The sequence below is a fragment of the Coccinella septempunctata genome, chromosome 1, assembly GCF_907165205.1.
Source record: "Coccinella septempunctata chromosome 1, icCocSept1.1, whole genome shotgun sequence".
Classification (NCBI taxonomy): domain Eukaryota; kingdom Metazoa; phylum Arthropoda; class Insecta; order Coleoptera; family Coccinellidae; genus Coccinella; species Coccinella septempunctata.
The window spans coordinates 28,034,693-28,054,546 of NC_058189.1; the positions used below are offsets into that span (position 1 = coordinate 28,034,693).

Below are 19,854 nucleotides of genomic sequence, written 5' to 3' on the forward strand. Positions count from 1 at the left end.
TCAATCAATTATTAGCGTATGAAGTTTATTAATATCAGTATCGTTCTCGAACTATTTACAGGTTTCAGTATGTGTGAATGAATCGGAAGAGCAGCTGTATATGAGTAGAATTCAAGCTGCCCTACTTTCTGTCCTCCTGAAATCTGACAACGTTGCGGGAGGTGAGAGCGCACTACTAATAAGAAATATATGCGGAGGTAGTAAGGTCTGATTCGTCTAAAGAAAAATTTTTCAATGAAAATCTTTTCCCCTCTTTAGGTACCCCTGTTATTTACCTTCCCCTCTACATATATAAGCAAAAATTATTCCAATTAAAAAACTCCTTCACCCGGAGGTCAGGTCGCCCAATGAACTTAACGGAGGTAACAACGAACTACGGGTTCATATATATATATATATATATATATATATATATATATATATATATATATATATATATTTACATCTGGCATACTTTATTGCGTCCTTTCATAAAGCAACCTTATTGCGTCTCCCAGAAATACGCTACCTAGGTGGAATCTGATCGAAGTATATTAATCTACTCAAAAAATTACGTCGTTTGGTCGTTTCAGATCTCAAATATCTTCATTAATAACGAAGTTGATATACGCACATTATTGCGTCCTTTCATGGTCCTACCATTAGTGCGTCCGGTGTATATTTTGTTTTCATATGCAGAACAATGCTGCGTCCGAATTTTATTCAATCTTTCACCATTAGCATGATATGGCGTCCAGCGTAGTTGCCACATATATTCTTGAATCTGGTGCAGTAGGATTATTCGAACTCGATGACGTGATCGTATTATAATAATGGATCAAATAGGGAATGCATTAACTGTACAGTTGTAAGTTTATCCCACGAACAATTTGGCAGTCTGGAGAGTCAACTACTCTTTCAGGGTAGTCAAATGGGTGGCAAATGAAATTCTCGAGTTCAATAGATCGATGAGGAGAGTGATGAATATGAATCGTAGCCTGCATCCTAGCACTTCGATATACAAGGACCTTGTTGGTTTTCTGTACAACCTCGGCGTTTATTGGCCCAGAACCTGTGGTAGTGCGCCACTAGCACAGGGCAATATCTTTACCTCCCGGTAAACACACCAATCACTGGCTAAGATTTTCCAGATCTATGGCTGATTTCAGGGTCATTGTAGATTCCGGAGCTCTATTACACAAACTCTACATCATCAATGAAACACTCGCTTTGCTTATAGACGGACGAAACCATTGAGCATATCCTCAGTGACTGCCCGGCGGCATACAAGGATCGCTCTGGCTGGTTCTAGGGGAACTCATGAACTACTCCTCCTGTGACATCATCTTTTCCCTAAGGAAGATGGCACTGGAGGTAGAAGTTTAGCTCTCTGAGCTTTTGTGTGTGCCACAATAGACCGCTTTGGTCGCGGTAGCAGTTCAGGGGGATTCGACCGATATGCCCAACAAACTGTAACTCTCCGATACAAAGGATTTACTTTGCTCGAATGCAGGAAGATGGGGGTTCAAAGATTGCAATAACAACATAATTCGCAAAAGTTGGAAATGGAATAATATTATTGAGAAGTCAAGACCCACTCAAGGGAATAGTGGCTCATCATGAAATCAGTAGTCAAAGATATTAGAAAGCCAGATAAGAAAAGCAAAGTTTTCAGTTGAATATCATATGAGTACACATCAGCACTTTATATATTTCTAGAGATTGAAGGACCATGAATTGCTCGAAAAACCATCTTCCGCTTTTTGGAGTCGGCTGAGCTGATGTCGGAAACTGGCTGCAGAATGCAGAAAGCAGTGTTGCTCGGGTCACTTGGTTTCATCAAGTCCCTTGAACAGTATGAACCTCTTGCAGCTCATTTCCTCGGTTAAGAGACGCTGTAAGGGCAGGATAAAGAAATATTTCAAGAACTTGGGGACATTCATTCATTCATTCATCATTGCTGTATCCCGTTACCGGGAATTAATCTACAAAAATACATAAAAAAAGAACGGACTTATAATTTTTCGGGGCTAATCGCGACTTTGTGCCCTCCTGTGACTGAAGAGACCCAACCGTGACCTACAGATCCTTCCACACTCCGGGCATGGATAGTCACCAACCAGATCTGGCCGCCGCTGAATTCTTCTCGAGTCTCCATTATATCTGTGCACCATAGATCTCCACTGTGACCTGTCTAACGCTAGTTGTTTCCAGTTATGATTGGCATTAATTGATTTTAGGGATTGATGTAGTGTATCCCCAAACCGCTCATACTGGCCTCCTGGTTTCCGGGTTCCCTCTGCCATACAGAGCTATTTTGGGGAGTCTTCTGTCTTGCATCCACAGAATGTGGCCGCTCCATCTGAGTCGGCCCTCGTTACTTGAGTCTCAATCGTAGTACAACTCGCGCGTTGCAAGACTTCTGCATTCGAAACTTTGTGGAACCATCTGATGTGCATTATCTATCTTAGATGACGTTGTTGCGTTTGTTCAAGCTGTTTAATATGTCGCCTGTAGGGCGTCCAGCTTTCGCTTCCGTAAAAAAGCGTTGGGAGGACGACTGCTTTGCAAACAGCTGTCTTGGTCTTCAGATTGAGGTCGTGATTTTGAAACACTCTGACGTTTAGCTCCTAAAATGCCCGTGATGCCGAATCGATACGGTTGTGTATTTCCGTGTCTAGGCTAGCCCTAGTATTTATGAAGCTTCCCAAGTATTTGAACTGCTCGACCTTTTCTAGGGTTTCATTCTTCAGGCTGATATGTGTTGGAAGGCTTTCTGGGGGATTTACCAGGATTTTGGTTTTGTCGATATTGAGTCTAAGGCCTAAAGCTTCGTATATATGTTTATAGGTGTCCAGCATTATCTGTAAATTCTCTGGGCTGCTAGCGATAAGTGCGCAGTCGTCTACATATTGAAGTTCCGTAATAACCTTTGAAAGGGTTTTTGCTCTGAGGCGCTCCAGGTTAAATAGGCCTTCATCAAATCTGAATCTTATTCCAACACCTCTTACAGGCATACTCATGTCAGCAATTATCGAGACAGCTATGGCGAAAATATTGAACAGGCGCTAACACGCAGCCTTGTTTGATTCCAGAGTTGGTTAAGAAATGGTCGGTTGTAGAACCATTATGCTGTATTCTAGCGGTGTTGTTGGTATGAAGGCTTTTACACACTGCTAAGAATTTTTCGGGTATAACTCCAAAGCGGGCCATGATTTTCCATAGCGCTCTGCGATTCACCGAGTCGAAGGCCTTACTTAAATCGATGTAGGCTGTATAGATCTTTGATTGTTGTTCACGGGCCTTCTCTTGCAGCTGTCGCAATGTGAAAATTAGGTCCACCGTACCTCGATTTGGTCGAAAGCCGCACTGGGATTCAGGTAAAATCTTTTCTAAGAGTGGAATCAGACGATTAGCCATAATCTTCGAGAGAATTTTGCCGGCCACGCTAAGTTACGATATGCTCCTGTAATTGTTGCAATTTGACGTATCGCCTTTGTTCTTATAGAGGTTGATAACTATAGCGTCTATGAAGTCTTTTGGCACATATCCTTGTTCTTGAGGAATAGTGCTAGGAGACTATTGACCATGTCTTCATCCAGGGCCTTGAATACCTCCGCTGGAATACCGCCTAGACCTGGTGACTTATCATTTTTCATAATTTTTATCGCACTTATGATTTCCGACATTGAGATTTCGTCATCAAGCGATGTCATCGGACTATAGGCGGGGAGCAGGTCTAAAATGTATAAATCCGAGTCGTTATTTTGATTCAAGACCTGTGAGTAATGCTCCTTCCATCTTTCGAGAATTTTTCTATCATCAGTTAGTAAAGCTCCATGAGCATCTCTTATAGGAAAGCTAGCTTTTCTGCTTGGACCGTAAACAGTTTTAATAGCTTCGAAAAAACGCCTGTAGTCATGGTTATCGGCGTAAGCTTGTATTTCCCAGCTTTTTCTTTCCACCAGCTATCCTTGATTTTTCTTATTTCTTGACGGACCTTGCGTTTTATGTTTGTAAGACTCTTTTGGGCTGCAACATCGCCAGGCTTGTTAATTGCCGTTTTCATCGCTTTGTGTTTTGCTTCCAAAAGAGGTGCGATATGAGTTTCGCTGTCGGCGAAACAGTCAGGGGAATTTCGGGAGCGTTCTGTGCCCAGTATTTCTTTTGCTGTATTGATAGAAGATGTCTTGAAGCGGAGCCAATGACATTCAATGTCGTCATTATAATCCGGTGGTTGTAGGCTATCTTTGACGGCAGATGTGAATATTTCTTTTGTAGAAGGTTTTCGTAGTTTGGAGATTTGAAGGCGCTCTCTTAGATACTTTGGCTTGCGTTGGTATTTTGGGAGCATTGAGATTTTCATTCTCTAGATTACCAGCTTATGATCAGTCCAACACTCCAGATCTGCTCTGGGTTTAGTGACCAACACCTCTTTCAGATCTTTTCTTCTCACGATCACAAAGTCGAGAGTATGCCAATGTCCTGAGCGCGGGTGGCGCCAGGTCCCCCTTGAATTAGGTCTCGTAATAAAATAGGTGTTCGTTATACAAAAATTATGTTCTCCACAAAGAGCCAGCAGACGTTTTCCGTTCGAATTGATGCTGTCTGTGCCTTGTTTCCCTATTATTCCTGATCTGCCATCAGCTAAACCATAAATGTAATGCATATCGGCCAACTCCGCATTAGTAAACTCGACCATTATTTTTCAAAATAACCCTGCTCGAATAGTATTTTAAACACAAAATTAATAAGACGCGAAGAACTGAATCTAAAGACTGATGAACTGGTACACGGAATGATGACGACCGCCTTGAAAACAGAAATATCCATTCTTGGCCATAGCCTACTACGATAATTAACAATTCTCTTTTACTTACATACATAATTTAATTTATTTCAATGCAGAGAAACGGTTTTTATTTTTTTGAACGGAAACCGTGAATCGGATCGAAAAATGTCAAGTGATCAACTTTGGTAAGAAATGATTGGGGGGACCATTGAGCATTTCTGAGTGCAATGTCGTTACGTACACCAGAAAAAAGAACTATCTATTGTATAGTTATAGTCTTGATGGCAGCGTCCTGAGCAGAAAAACGGAGAAAAGAGATCTTGGCATTATTTTGATCAAAGTTTTACATTTTTTCTTCATGTTAATCATTTACTTGGTACGACGCCAAGAATGTATGGATTCATCGTGCGTAATAGCAGATATTTTTCTGATTCGGAAACCATGATTTTGCTGTTCAATACATTTGTGGGGAGAAAACTGGAGTTTGGATGCATTGCTTGGAACCCAATATACTTTTTTTGGTATCTTTAACACTGCGAGATTTCAGAAGTATCTGGATATTAGCAGGTATTTGCTATATCTTCTTACGATATTCCATATTACAGGGCGTTGTCGCCTCAGGAAGTAATTAATGAAAATGGGTCTATCGGGAACTCTCAAGTGTAGTTTCTTTAGGGAGGAAGATTGAACTCCAGATCACCTTGTACACAGAATGCCATAGCCATCCCAGATACTGGAGCTTACTAGAACTCTAGTCGGCACAATAGATCTTACGGTCACAGTGCAACGCAACTTGTAGTCAATCAATTACTAAAATTATATTTGGAAATGAAATATCGGGAAATTGGACTATTTTCTTAACTTTTATTTCTCAACTATGCCGACGTTTCGAGGAAGTTTACCTCTTTTTCAAGGCTAAAAAATTTTTTTTTTTTTTCTTTTTTTTTTTTTTTCATACAATAATTAATGGGAGAGTTTATACAATATTACCAGCACCTACCTAGTCAATTCCTTAAAAGTTGAAGTCATATAAATTATTTAAAGGTAGAGTTATATGTTTCATAAACATACCGATTAGATTCAATCAGAATCTGAGAGCTTAAGATTCTGTTTTATTCCAGCAGTTATTGTACGAAGAATTGGGTTTTCAAGAGAATTTCATAGTAACCGGAGTTAAGGCTTTTCCTGACTAAACAAGTGGAGAAAAATCTGAAATGATTAACTGCGATCTATTAGGTATATCTGATTAAATTTAAAGACAACATGATTCAACCTATAACAACAAGGGTAGGATGACGTTCATTCATCCAGTAGAATAAAAAATTTTTAATTCACAAGTGAATGAAATGACATAAGCATCGGATAAAGCGATACCTTTCATGTCATTTCATAAATCCGATAATTCTCTGGAAAGTGTTATCGTTTGATTTCTAATTTAAATGGTATAAAATTCTGTATACAACACGTGAGTAATGAATGTTTATTTATTCGAAAAAATAATAATGACAATATCAGTTAAAAGAACACCATAGGGGCACTTCAATCGGACCTGCTATGGCTCGAAAGACAGAATCCAATTCATTCACATAACAGAGTGTCGAGATGACCTTGGAGCCTAGGAAGCTAAATCATTTCAGTTGTGCAAATGCAACTTGGTTTACTCGTATCCACTGTTGCCAGATTTAGGACGCAACATTATGCGTCGTGTGAAAGATGTATATTGACTGTATATCAGTTTACATCATTTGAAGCGCCCCCGAAGCGGAATTTGCGTGAACTAAAAATATACTTCAGGTTTCATGAGAAGCACTTTACTGCGTCTGGAGATATGTTTTTCAACATAGAATAACTCTTTTATCAAAAGATGAATGGAATCTATAATTGTTCCAAAGATAGCTCTTGACGTCCTTAACAAATTGCGACCACCCCTGTCGTTGAATCCCTCGAAATACGAGAGAAAATGTTGAAAAACAATGCTGCGTCCGGTATACGGACGCAGTATTATTCAGGACGCAATAGTGTATGGCCCAAAGACAATGTATGGACGCAACATAGTATGCTGGATATATATATATATATATATATATATATATATATATATATATATATATATATATATATATATATATATATATATATATATATATATATATATATATATATATATATATATATATATATATATATATATATATATATATATATATATATATATATATATATATATATATATATATATATATATATATATATATATATACTCAAAAAGTAATTTAACTCCCAATATATATATATCGTACAATTAGAATAAGGGGTTATGATATATATATATATATATATATATACAGGGTGTCTCAAGTTCGAGTGCCTATTAGACGTTTCTGGAGAACTAGACATATTTGAAATCTGAAAATTGAGATTATGATATTGTTCGAAGTTCTCTACAGAGCTAAAATATTTTCGAAGCCCAAAAACTTCCGGTTATACAGGGAGTGAAAATAAATTCGACGAAAAAATTTTTTTTCGAGTTTTCCATTCCTGGTATGATTGAGTATTCAATAGTGAATACATTTCTGTTAAAACCATTGTATTAAATCGAATAGTTTTCAAAATATCCTGAAGAAACTGGAAAAAAAGTCAAATATGTTCAGTCAGTAATATGTTCATTATTCTTATTTTAAATATCCTGAGGGTAAACCGTTTTTACAACATCGACGAGGAAGGATGTGAAAAGGTCATGCATCTTTTGGATTTCAAAAATATCATCACAGGGTGTTTCAAATTTTGTGTTAAAAATTGTGATCTTAAATTGGCCATCACTTCTGTTTTTCAAATTAGAACCCTATTTTTTTATAATTGTGTTGGATTCTGCGGTCGAAAATAATGATAGTTTTCTCACATGATTATGCTCCTAAATTCAATAATTTCTGAGTTATTTGAGATTTTCTGGATTTATGGTGTACGTACAGTCAAATTCTTCGAATCTGATTCATAAGGAAATTCTGTGAGCATAGAAGATAAATCATCCCATTTATAATTCACAAGTGTCAGACAGGTCTTATTGTTAGTCGTTATGAAATTTTTTGATTGCACAAAATGAATCATTGCTATTCTAATAATGAGATTTTGTATTTATTTCTTATATTTTATTTTTTCAATTGTATACGCAATATACATTCAAATGCACTTAATGATATTGTTTATTTCAAATCCATGGTGGATGACACAAAATGTTGAGTATCCAATGAGAAGTATCCCCATTTTTTTTACAATTTCTGAAAAGATGTTTCAAACTTTCCAAATTTTGGAATGTAAGAGCCCCTAAAGAATACAAAAAAGGGCTGTTGATGAAATTAGTATTTCGACTTATTTCGAAGCGAATGAGAATTCATCTCTTCAATAGGAAACACATTAAATAGATTCGCTACTTCAGTACACCGAATTGTGATTATAAATAAATTATGATAATAAAAACAAAAATACGTTTCAAAACTCAAATTAACAAAATAAATGATCAGGTAAGAGTTTCAATATGGTAACCATTTTGTTCCACACACTTTCGAATACGTCTTGAAACACCTCGGTTAGTCGCTCGCTCAATTTCCTCCCCCTTTAGCGAGTGGAAAGCATCCTCCACACGCCGTTTCAAATCTTCTTTGCTTTCAATAGGAGATTCATAGACTATGTTTTTTATTCTACCCCATAAATAAAAATCTAAGGGAGTAAGATCGGGAGATCGTGGGGGCCAAAACAGTGAAGAACGGCGTCCGATCCACCTATTACCAAACATTGCATTCAGTTCTTCAGACACCTCGTGCGAACTAAATATGTGCCGGAGCCCCATCCAACTGATAATATGCGGTAGTCGACATACTCAACGGCAGTTCATCCAAAAACTCAGAAACAAAATTTCTCAGGATTTCCAAATATTCTTCTGTATTTAAATTTTCTTCATAAATGTAGTACCGCACTTTATTGTTCATCAAAAGAACAAACACATTAAAACTAAATTTCTTCTGGGGGTTTCTTTGTCTTTTTCTATGAGGATTTTCACTTCTCCAAATGTGGCAATTCTTTCTATTAAATAGTCCTGCATTATTGAATTTTGCATCGTCTGTCCAAATGAACTTTTTCAAAAAATTTTCATCATTTTCAAGTTTTTCTAATATTCCTCTACAAAAATTTAACCTTTTTATGTAGTCACCTGGTTCTAATGCATGAACTTTCTCATATTTGTAGTCATGCATGTTGTGTTTTTTCAAAATTCGGTGCACTGAATTTCTGTCTAAATCGATTTCATGAGCTGCACTTCGAATAGATGCATTTTCATTCGCTTCGAAATAAGTCAAAACACTAATTTCATTTTCCTCATCATCAACTACCCTTCTTTTGTATTCTTTAGGGGCTCTTACACATCCAAAACTTTGAAAGTTTGAAACGTTATTTCTAAAGATCTTCTCCGTCATGGAAGGTAAATGGGGAACTTCTCGTTGAAGGCCCAGCAGGTTCTACTAATAATTCTATCACATTCACCATGTATATAAAATAGATCCAGAATTTCGTAATTAGAATAACGGTTCATTTTGTTAAATCGAGAAATGAAGATAACGAATAACAATAACACCTGACACTTGTGAATTATTAACAGATAATTTATCTTCTATGGGTACAGAGTGTTCCCATGGTTTCGAAAGAATATTCATTGAATTTTTTTAGATGCAATCAATTTGACTCTACGTACACCATAAATCCAGAAAATCTCAAATAACTCAGAAATTATTGAATTTAGGAGCATAATCCTGTGAGAAAACTATCATTATTTTTGACCGCAGAATCCAACACAATTATAAAAAATAGGGTTCTAATTTGAAAAACAGAAGTTATGGCCAATTTAAGATCACAATTTTCAACACAAAATTTGAAACACTCTGTGATGATATTTTTGAAATCCAAAAGATGCATGACCTTTTCACATCCTTCCTCTTCGATGTTGTAAAAACGGTTTACGCTCAGGATATTTAAAATAAGAAAAATGAACATATTACTGACTGAACATATTTGACTTTTTTTCCAGTTTTTTTAGGATATTTTGAAAACTATTCGATTTAATACAATGGTTTTAACAGAAATGTATTCACTATTGAATACTCGATCATACCAGGAATGGAAAACTTGAAAAAAAAAATTCCGTCGAATTTATTTTCACTCCCTGTATAACCGGAAATTTTTGGGCTTCGAAAATATTTCAGCTCTGTAGAGAACTTCGAACAATATCATAATCCCAATTTTCAGATTTCAAATATGTCTAGTTCGAGCTTTCAGAGAAGAAAAAAATTTTTTTTTTAACCTATCTTGTGAGATATCTTCTCACAAGATAATCACAAAATAAATGTGAATCATTATTTTCGATATCAATCTGGACCACTTTCTCAGAATCCGGTGGTCTATCGAGAATTTTCCCAACCAACTGGCTCTTGCAATATCGGCAAGAGCCAGTGAATTTTATGCACCCACTACAATTATCAGCTGATATACATATATTATAACCTTCAAATGAAAAACAACAAGGAAACTTTGCTTCACTGTAGAACTTCTGACTGATGCGATCAGATCATCCCTTCTTTGAAAGAACTAGTGGACTTCTAGTACCTAGTCGTTTATATTTTCAAGTGAACTTAAACATCATTAAATTTTACACCTAAATGGCACTCTTAATGAAACTCATTACTGTGAACCGATTTGGAATATTTTGATTTAAAATATATGAAGAAATATCCCATGCTGGTATAAAGTAATGGTCGGTAATGGTGAAGCTATTAATTATTATTTTTATGAATTATAATATGCATTATGTGAATCAAAATGTTAAAAAATTGGGATGTAGGGCTCAACAGTCAGACTCATCGGGAAGCTGAGTCGAGTCACATGGACTGACAGGAGACTAGTCTATATCAAATATCTGAAAAAAAAGTCATTAAATCCAAATCAATTTACAGATTTAAATATGTAGTATAGATTTGTTTTTAAGGAGCAATCTGAAATCCCTTGTTTTCACTTGTGATTTTTTTTGTTATCCGTTGAGGTAATAATACACTATCAGGGCACTTCTATTTGTCCATAGCTTAATAGGTGAAAAAAAAACTGAATGGTGAGCTTTCGATCGGGATCAATATTGGAAAGATCCGTTGAGGTGCCCTACTAGTGTGATATTACACTAGCAGCGCACTTTGAATTACCTGTATCTGATTACTGATTACTGATCGCTGGGTGTGTTGGACGGATAAACCCAAACCTGCCACTTCGACCAAGCGGTCTATTGTAGCACACAGGCAAGCTCATTGAGCTAGATCTCTCCCTCCAGTCCCATCCTGCCCAAAAAGGAGATTATGTCGGAGGGGGAGTGATTCTTAAGTTCCTCTAGGATCATCTTCGGAGAGCCAAAAACTCCATATCTGACCCTGTCTGCCGCCGGGCAGTCACAGAGGATATGCTCAATTGTTTTGTCCTCCTCTAAGCAGAGTCTGCAGAGCGGGCCATTGACGATGCTAAGTTTTTTGAGGTGGGCGTTGAGTCTGCAGTGTCCTGTGAAAACCGCTATTATAGATATCAGATTAGTTCTAGAAAATCCTAGCCAACGACTGGTGTATGGGCTGGGAGGCACTGAAATAGCCCTATGCGAGTGACGCAGTCCAGGACGGTTGAGCCAGTGCTCCAGGACCTTTTGCCTTATCCAGCTGTTTTTTTGGGTCCCTGATTAAGGAATTAGAAATTCCTATACTGGGTTCCGGGTCAATAAGCGTTGATGTTGCGCCTTCTCTGGCTAGAGCATCCGATACATCGTTGCCACTGAAGCCAGAGTGTCCAGGTATCCAAATCAGTTGCAGTCTGTTTGAACTTCCCAATTTGGTGAGTTTAGATCTGCATTCAAATACCTTTGCCGAGTTGCATTTGTCTGCCGCGAGAGACTTAATCGCAGCTTGACTATCCGTTCGGATTTTTATTGATCTGCCCGCCCAACCACTGTCAAGTAAATGGCTTGCGCACAGATCAATGGCGAAGATTTCTGCCTGAAAAGCTGTCGCCGACTTTCCCAGACTGGCACTGAGTTAAGTCAGCGGTCTAGGGCTGTAGACTCCGGCTCCAGATCCCTGACTGGTTCTGGAGCCATCAGTAAACCAGCAAGGTCCTTGTAGATAGAATTCCTTGTGACGGAGCCATTCGTCTCTGCTTGGAATCAGAGAAATGAAGGCTCCATCAGTGCTGGTTCTAGTGATTATTTGATCAGTTCTCATGCCCATCACCTCGTCAGTCTCCAGTTGGACTGACAGACGACTGGGAACGAAAGTGAGTTTGTCAGGCTCATTTACGGTAAGGTGGTGGAGCCTGTGGGTTGCTAATCTTGCCTCTCCCTGGACAAAAATGTGAAGGGGAGGGAGGTCTAATAGCATCTCCATGGACGCAGTTGGAGTAGAGCGGAATGCCCCCGAAATCATGAGGCAAGCCGTTCTCTGGAGTTTTGAAAGTTTATTTTGGGTTAGAACGCGTTCAGTGCAGGACCACCAGGCGACACAGCTATAGATGATCAATGGTCTGATCACCGTGACGAACAGCCAGCGGAGCTGCTTCGGCGCTATCCCCCAACTCTTTCCACAAATCATTTGGCAGGCCCATAGGGAGTGCCTGGCTTTGTGGATGACTTTTTCCACATGGAATTCCATTAAAGCTTCCTATCTAGGGTGGTGCCTAGATATTTGGCCTCCTCTACGAGTGGAATGGTCTTGCCGTAGAAAGTCGGAGGAGAGATTTGAAATTTTTCTTCTCCTAGTAAAGGGAACAATCAGGGTTTTGCAGGGGTTCACACCTAACTGCTCCCCATCACACCAACCCTGAATTACTGTTAGTGTTTCCTGAAGAGCATCTGAGATGATTACATCGTCATTGCCCACCAGCAAAACAACTATATCGTCAGCGTAAGCCTGAACATATACGTCAAGCGAGCTGATGATTGCAATTAGATCATCAACTAGAAGGGATCAGAGAAGGGGTGATAATACACAGCCTTGCGGGCAACCTCTGCCTGCTTTGAATCTAAGTGCTTCACAACAAAGCGTGGTTATGATGTTTCTGGAGCTCAGCATTGTGCTAATCCAATTCGATATGGTAGGAGGGACACCCCTTACCTTGGCAGCTCTCACCAGAGATTCAGTAAGGGCAGCATTAAAGGCTCCCTCAATATCCAGAAAGGAAGCCACTGAAATCTCCCTGGAGTTGAGAGATTCATTGATCCTGCCGACAAGATTATTGAGGGCAAGATCCGTGGATTTGCCTTTCTGGTAGGCATACTGATGAGCACTCAGGGCATGCTTCCGTAGAATCACCTCTCTGATGTGCTCATCTAGTATCTTTTCAAGGGTTTTCATCACGAACGAAATTGAACTGATCGGTCGGAATGATTTAGGCTGTGAGTCCGTTATTCCCGCCTTGGGAATATAAACGACTTTAACCTTCCTCCAGTTGGATGGTATGAAATTCCATGCCAAACTGGATCTGAAGAGCCTAATGAGGTAGTGATGTCCAGTACCTCAGCCCGATTTTTCGTAACAAAGGTTGGAACAGAGCCTCGGTTCAATACAAAAAGCGCTTCTTCTAGAATGAAGTCGAATAGGTACTCACCTCTTTCGTTGATGGCCGTGCTGCCCCACGTGGTGTGGTGGGAGTTGGCATCACACGCAACGAGGGGTTGAAGGTTTTTCCCCCTGCAGTAGGCAACTAATTTTCGCACTTCGTTTGGCGGGGGAAACATGGTGTCACCAGGGAAGTAGGCAGAACAGATAACCAGTTCTATTGTGCCCGTTTCCATGGAAAGTTTTACCAGGATGGAAGTTACATCTCTGGAACAGAATCCTGTAAGTAAAAAAATTTTCCTGACAAAGATACAGGACCTAGGTGATTCCCCAGATCCAAGTGATATTACCTTGCCAGGAAGGTTACTGAGGCCGTTGATTCTGCCTCGGGAAGTAACCCAAGGTTCCTGGATGAGGGCGATATCTATCCCCTCATCCAGAATGCGTTTTCCAAGGGGGTAGGATCCAGCCTCGGAATGTTGTACATTAGCCTACAGGCATTTGAAGAGCTGCGCCATCGCTAGATGTTACAGCTTACTTCTTCCTCCCCACCACCGGACCTTTCCTGGCCGTTTCACCAGCCTTGGGAAGTGGAAAGGGATGCCTGCGGCGCTTTGCTCGTAGAGGGAGCAGAGTCAGACCCCCCTCCCTCAGCAGGCTCACATTTGGAGGTGCCGGCGGAGGTGGAGGGATTAGCCCCTCCTTCCTCTTTCCTCGTTTGGGTGTCCGACTCTTTGTCGGCACAAATGCCCTTCTCTTTGGTCCGGAAGGTAACCCTTCCGAACCCATAGTAGGGCATCATGTCCAGGGCTTTAAGCCTAGACATGGAGCTCTCATCTACAGAGAAGGTCCATGCCCGGCCCGGCCCTGAAACCTGGTGGTGTAACACCCCCCAGTTCTCTGCTTCCAGGTCTGGGTTCATCACACTCAGACCTGTCAGCACCTCATCCTGTGAGGCTCGAACTCCTAGTGGAGGGTCAGGAATGTATGCTACGCATACGTAGGGCTTTGGCAGCTCCGTTCCCTGGACAATGCGGAGGTTGGCCCCATCCCACGGCTTGATCTGCAACAAGCAGTTGCCAAGCCACGAGACGGTAGCCTCGTCCGCACATCTGATCATAAGCCAACCCGGCTTATGAGTGCAGCTCAAGAAGCGGATCCCCACTCCTTTTTCCTCCTTCCTGAGGGTATGCCTCAGGATGGCGACCTGGAGCAGGTCCAGCTGCTCGGCCGACAGCTTGGTTCCAGGGTCCTTGTCGACAATGCCGACCTTGATCCCCTCCACCATCTCCTTATAGGTCACCCCCTTACTGACGGTTCCCCCAGGACAGTGCTTTTTCGCACTGGCGCTAGGGGTGCTGCCATCAGAGCGCAACCTCTTTGGAGTTTTGGCAGCAGGTGTTGGGAGGTTTGGTTCCCTCTCCTTTTCTGCTGCCTTTTCGGCGCCGTCACGTAGCACTGTCGCAAGTGCCGACTTGTAGTCGACACCCGATTGCAGTAGCCGTTTCAGGCGCCTTTTGGCTGCCCCCGCCATTCGTCTGCGTTTGGAGGTGAGATTAATTTTCTCAACCTCCTTAGCGGCTACAGCGATCGCAGCCTCGGGGATACCCTCCCCTAGTGCGGTTCCGGATTTCTCCTCCGCGCCTGGGGTTGGGTTGATAATGGCAGAATCAGGTTTCACCCCGATTTCTGCACATTCTTTTTTCGAGGTTCCGGACGTCGAGATAGGATTGATCCCCGTCTCGACTGGTTTTGGTGATACGTTAGTTTCATTGTCGGTTTCCATAAGCGGTCCCACGAGAAGGGAAGAAATAAAAGTCCGCCAGGGCAGTGCTCCCTTACCCTGGTAAGCCATATTGAAACCGGAGGGCGGCAGGTGTCCGGAGTTCGCCTATTAGGAACTCATCTTAACCCAATGAGCTACTCAAAGAGGAAGTTCTTCGGCATAGGATGTTCCACCTTGAACTAGGGGGTTTTTGATGAGGTTGTCTCCTCTCGATCCGGCCAATTAAGGCAGGATCCCCCGCAAACAAGTTTGCATGGTTTGTCAACTGCCGCCAGTCTTTGACTGTGCGGCCAAGTTGGCGCCGTTAATCCTGTGCAGGCCCTTAGCCACGACACTACAGCTGGGCAGGAGAAGGTGGTCCGCAGTGGGATTTTGGAAGGCTACCAGTAGTGTTTTTAAGACTACGAGCCAACTTATAGTCCCACAGTCCTCAGCTTCATTTGTAATCATTAGCAGAAGGACCCCTCCTATCCGCCACCTGGAGACGCGTCTGGTTGGTACTTCACCCCAATGCCAGGGAATTACCTGTATCTCGGTAACGGTAACTGGTTAAAAAAAACCCTTCGCGTGATGCAGGTTCATTTGCACTACTCTCGTAAGGACACAGTAACAAAGCCTACACAGAACACAACTAGTTCTCCGACCTCGCACAAGCTAAGGGGTACTTGGGTACCTACGGATAATCAGGATAATATAGTATATAGTATAGTATAGTATAGTTGTTTTGGGGTGAGGGACACGTTGGTTACCCAGTCCCTTCACATCCCCTCCTCCATCTACTCCTGTTTCTCCTCAGATTCCTTATGGTGTACTTTCCTTTCGGAATCCGATCAGGCACTCACGGACGGCTGACAACCACGCCCAGCCGCCCGGGTGGCAGAGGGAATCTCCGCCCCCATAGGCGCCCCGGCAGAGCCAACAGCTTGACCCAGACTTGACTCTGCCCCTTCTCCCTGCATCTCGGGTTCCCGGGATGTTGAGGGCATCTCCACATCCACCGAACCCTCCACGGGGACATCCTTACTCTTTTACCCTGAGACTGGGATTCCTTCCTTCAGGGTACCTTCTGTTTGGGGATCAATCCCAATCGTGAGGACTGTTCCGTTGCCCCCTACCTGGAGTTTAGAATTCTCCATGCCTCAGTATTGAGGCTGGAGTTCTGAACTTCCACGTGTCTGAGAATCTTTTCAGGCTCCATTTCTTGACTTCTTGGGAAGAATACCGTAATGTTGGTGGGCTTGAGGATGTCGTCTTCCTTCAGCACCACCAACTCGGTTCCCCTCCAAGATTTCAGCTGCGAAACAGATCTTATGATCCATTCCGCAGAGCCGTGGGATCCACAATCGACCAGCATCATTCCAAAGAAGGTACTTCAAAAATTTTCTTTGTATATCTTCAAGTCGTCTCTTATGGCATTCATATATCGGGCTCCAAACAACACTTGCATATTCAAGTTTTGATCGAACAATTGCGTTATACAGTTGCCTAAGACAATTCAACTCTGTGAAACCACAACAATTTCTAACAAGAAATCCATATCCTTTAGCAACATCTAGTACCACCCGTGATATGTGTTCGATAAATGAGAGCTCTGCATCAAATAAAACACCCAAATCCCTAATAACATCACACTTTTCAAGTTTTGTTGCAACACATTCATACTCATAAAGACATATTTCTGTTTTTATAGAGTAGCTCATAATCTTACATTTTTGGATATTCAGACCAAGTCTGTATTTTTCGCACCAGCTCTGCACCATCAACAACTGCACCTGAAGGTTGATGCAATCGACAACATTCCTAATGATGGCAAACAACTTCAAGTCATTTGCAAAACAAAGCTTTCTACAAGAGATTACCTCAAGTAGATCATTTATGAATAATATAAATAAAAGTGGTCCAATATTCGATCCTTGCGGTATACCTGACGTTGGAAATAACTGACTGAAGAATATCCATTATAGCTAACAAAATCAGTGGCGGCTCGTGTTCTAGTTCACTAGGGGGCTACTTTTAGAATAATGATAAAAATATGAAATTTTAAAACCAATTTTCCGCAAAATTTGACGCAATTTATAATTCTTTTCAAAATATACTTGTTCTTAGCTACTTGCACGTTGTGCTTAATAATATTATTCCGGTAAGCTGAATCTAATTGAGCAGCGATATTAGTCGTAACCAGAAAAGCTAATTCTGTCGAACAATTTACATGCTTGGCAGATAGCTCATGCTTCTTAATTTTTTCATTAAGTTGCTTCAAATCTCTAAATCCTGCCTTTGCCCATACGTTATCACTTGTTATATACTTGTCTTGAGAATCGTCTTGCATTTTTGGAGTTTTATCTGCCTGGGCTAAATTTAAATCGGGAGTCGGTCTACCCAGCAGTTTAATACGGCTTTTTTTACGCCAGCGAAAGCCTCGCGAAATCAGTTTTTAAAATATTTTGAACACTATTGTCCGCCACGCTAGGTTGTCTATACGCTAGCGGGCAGCGGCTAGACTGAAGCGAATAGGGGCGACTTTTATCGTAGCCCTTTTACTCCTTAAAACGACCGACACGAAGAGTTGCGGCTGGAGCCAAATGACTGTCCGAATGAAAGAATTCGGGGCTATACGACTCATCGCCCATGCAGGAACGAACTGCTAGATTTTGATTGAAATAAACAAAACTGCAGGAGTCGCATGAAAGTTTTACATTAATAAATTATATAAATAACTGTGGAATGTAATATTTTCATTAAAAATCGTATGGGAAGGTAAATAGCATAAAAGGATTGATTTCTTGTGATTTATTGTATGGGGGGCTGTAGCCCTATAGCCCTCACAGACCAGCCGCAACTGAACAAAATGCTCCCTTTTGGTTAGATATGAATCCAAGAGTCTAACAGGTACGACATCCAAACCGTAATTTGACAACTTGTGCAACAACACATCATGCTGGATTATGTCGAAAAATTTTGCAACATCGGTATAAATAACATTAACTTGGCCATTATTATCCAATATCTCAGAGACAAACTGTGTGAAAGCTACAAGATTAGTTATTGTTGATTTTTTACGGAAAAAACCATGCTGAAAGGGTGATATGAAGGATAGCAAATAACGGATAATTTTAAATTCTATTATAGAGGACAATCTCGAAAATCTTGGAAAAAATACTCCATAGATATAGGCCTGTAATTTTCAACAACCGATTTACATTGTGATTTGAAGACAGGACACACTTTAGTCTTCTTCCAACAGTCAGGAAACGTTCCAGTAAATAGAGACAACTAAAATATAATCGTAAGGGGCCTGATCAAAAATTCAGAACAATTCTTTATTAGAAATGCGGGAATTCCATCTACACCAGAGGTCATTTTACTCTTCAAACTGATGATGTCTGTAGAGATCTACGTTTCCTCTATGTTTTCAAAAGAAGTAATAGGCAAACTCACCTTGGGCTCATCACCAGGAACAAAGGGCTCATCAAAACTTGAATAAACACTTTTGAAGAACTATTGGGAATAAGTTTTTTAATTTTAGTAGAGACACTTTGCATTACAATTGTTAACGCTGGATGATGTGAATCCTCCACCACTAGTGGCAAATTATCACGATAAACTACACATTCTAACCCAGCAAATACAAGATCAAGAGTTCTACCTAATGCATTATGAACATTGTTAAAGTGAGTCAGATTACAACAGTTAATAATTGATAGTAATGATAAAGATTTACTATCAGAAACATTAGTTTCTGAGAATTTGGGGGTGCTGAAGTCACCCACAATAAATACATTGTCTAGTCTACCGCGTACCGAAACAATCCTCTGCACGAAGGCATTCAAAAAAATATTCAAAAGCCCATATGAATTGTGGAGGCAAGGCTGGCAATCGAAGCCGCTTCATGGACGGTTTTATGCGAGTCTACATCAACCAGAAGTTGATATACAGAATTCAACAACTTACCTGAAACAAGGATACCTTTCTCCCCAGACGGAAGGAACAATTTTGGCCATACAAGATCAGGTAGTTTCGACAAGAGTTTACACAAAACACATATTGAAACAGAGTGTCGAAACCACAAAATGTAGACTCTGCAATCAAGAAGAGGAGTCCGTGCAACACTTTTCATCGGGTTGTTCGGCTATAGCCGGAACAAAATACCTCAGCCGACACAATAATATGGGTAAGGTTGTGCACCAGTTGCTTTGCCTAAAGGAGGGGCTTGTCCAGCACTTCATCCCGCACCACGTTTACAATCCACAAGCTCTGCTGGAGAGCAAGGACATCAAGGTGTACTGGGACTTACCGATTGCGACTGACCAGGGAGTGGAACACAACCGACCTGACATGCTGGTAAGAGATAGGAGGAAGAACAAAGGCATCATTATCGACTTGTCAGTGCCTTTTGATCAGAATCTAGCGAAAGCCTACAGAGAAAAAATCACAAGGTACGAGGCGCTGTCACGAGAAATCAGGAACATCTGGAAACTGCAACGGGTGGAAATAAAGCCGCTTATCATCAGCTGCAATGGGCTTGTCCATGAGAAAACTGTCCAGCATCTGCAGGAACTCCAACTGCCAGCAAACACAATATGCTGGATACAGAAAGCTGGTATCCTGGGTACGGTGAACATCGTACGTCAGGTGGTCTATCCCTATTGACGGAAGATTGATTCCTTGGCACC

General features: G+C 40.8%; 1 protein-coding gene across 3 annotated transcripts in view; it reads left to right on the top strand.

Moving 5' to 3' along the window:
- Positions 1–19,854, top strand: part of LOC123315627 (UDP-GalNAc:beta-1,3-N-acetylgalactosaminyltransferase 1-like) — a 77,448-nt gene that overhangs the window by 37,462 nt on the left and 20,132 nt on the right. The window contains exon 1 of one of the 3 annotated variants that reach the window (XM_044901402.1): positions 13,448–13,677. The exons of the other annotated variants lie outside the window; for them this stretch is intronic. The gene's annotated coding sequence lies outside the window, so the exon portion shown is untranslated. Of the gene's footprint in view, positions 1–13,447; positions 13,678–19,854 lie in introns of those variants that run through there. 3 annotated transcript variants of the gene reach the window in all.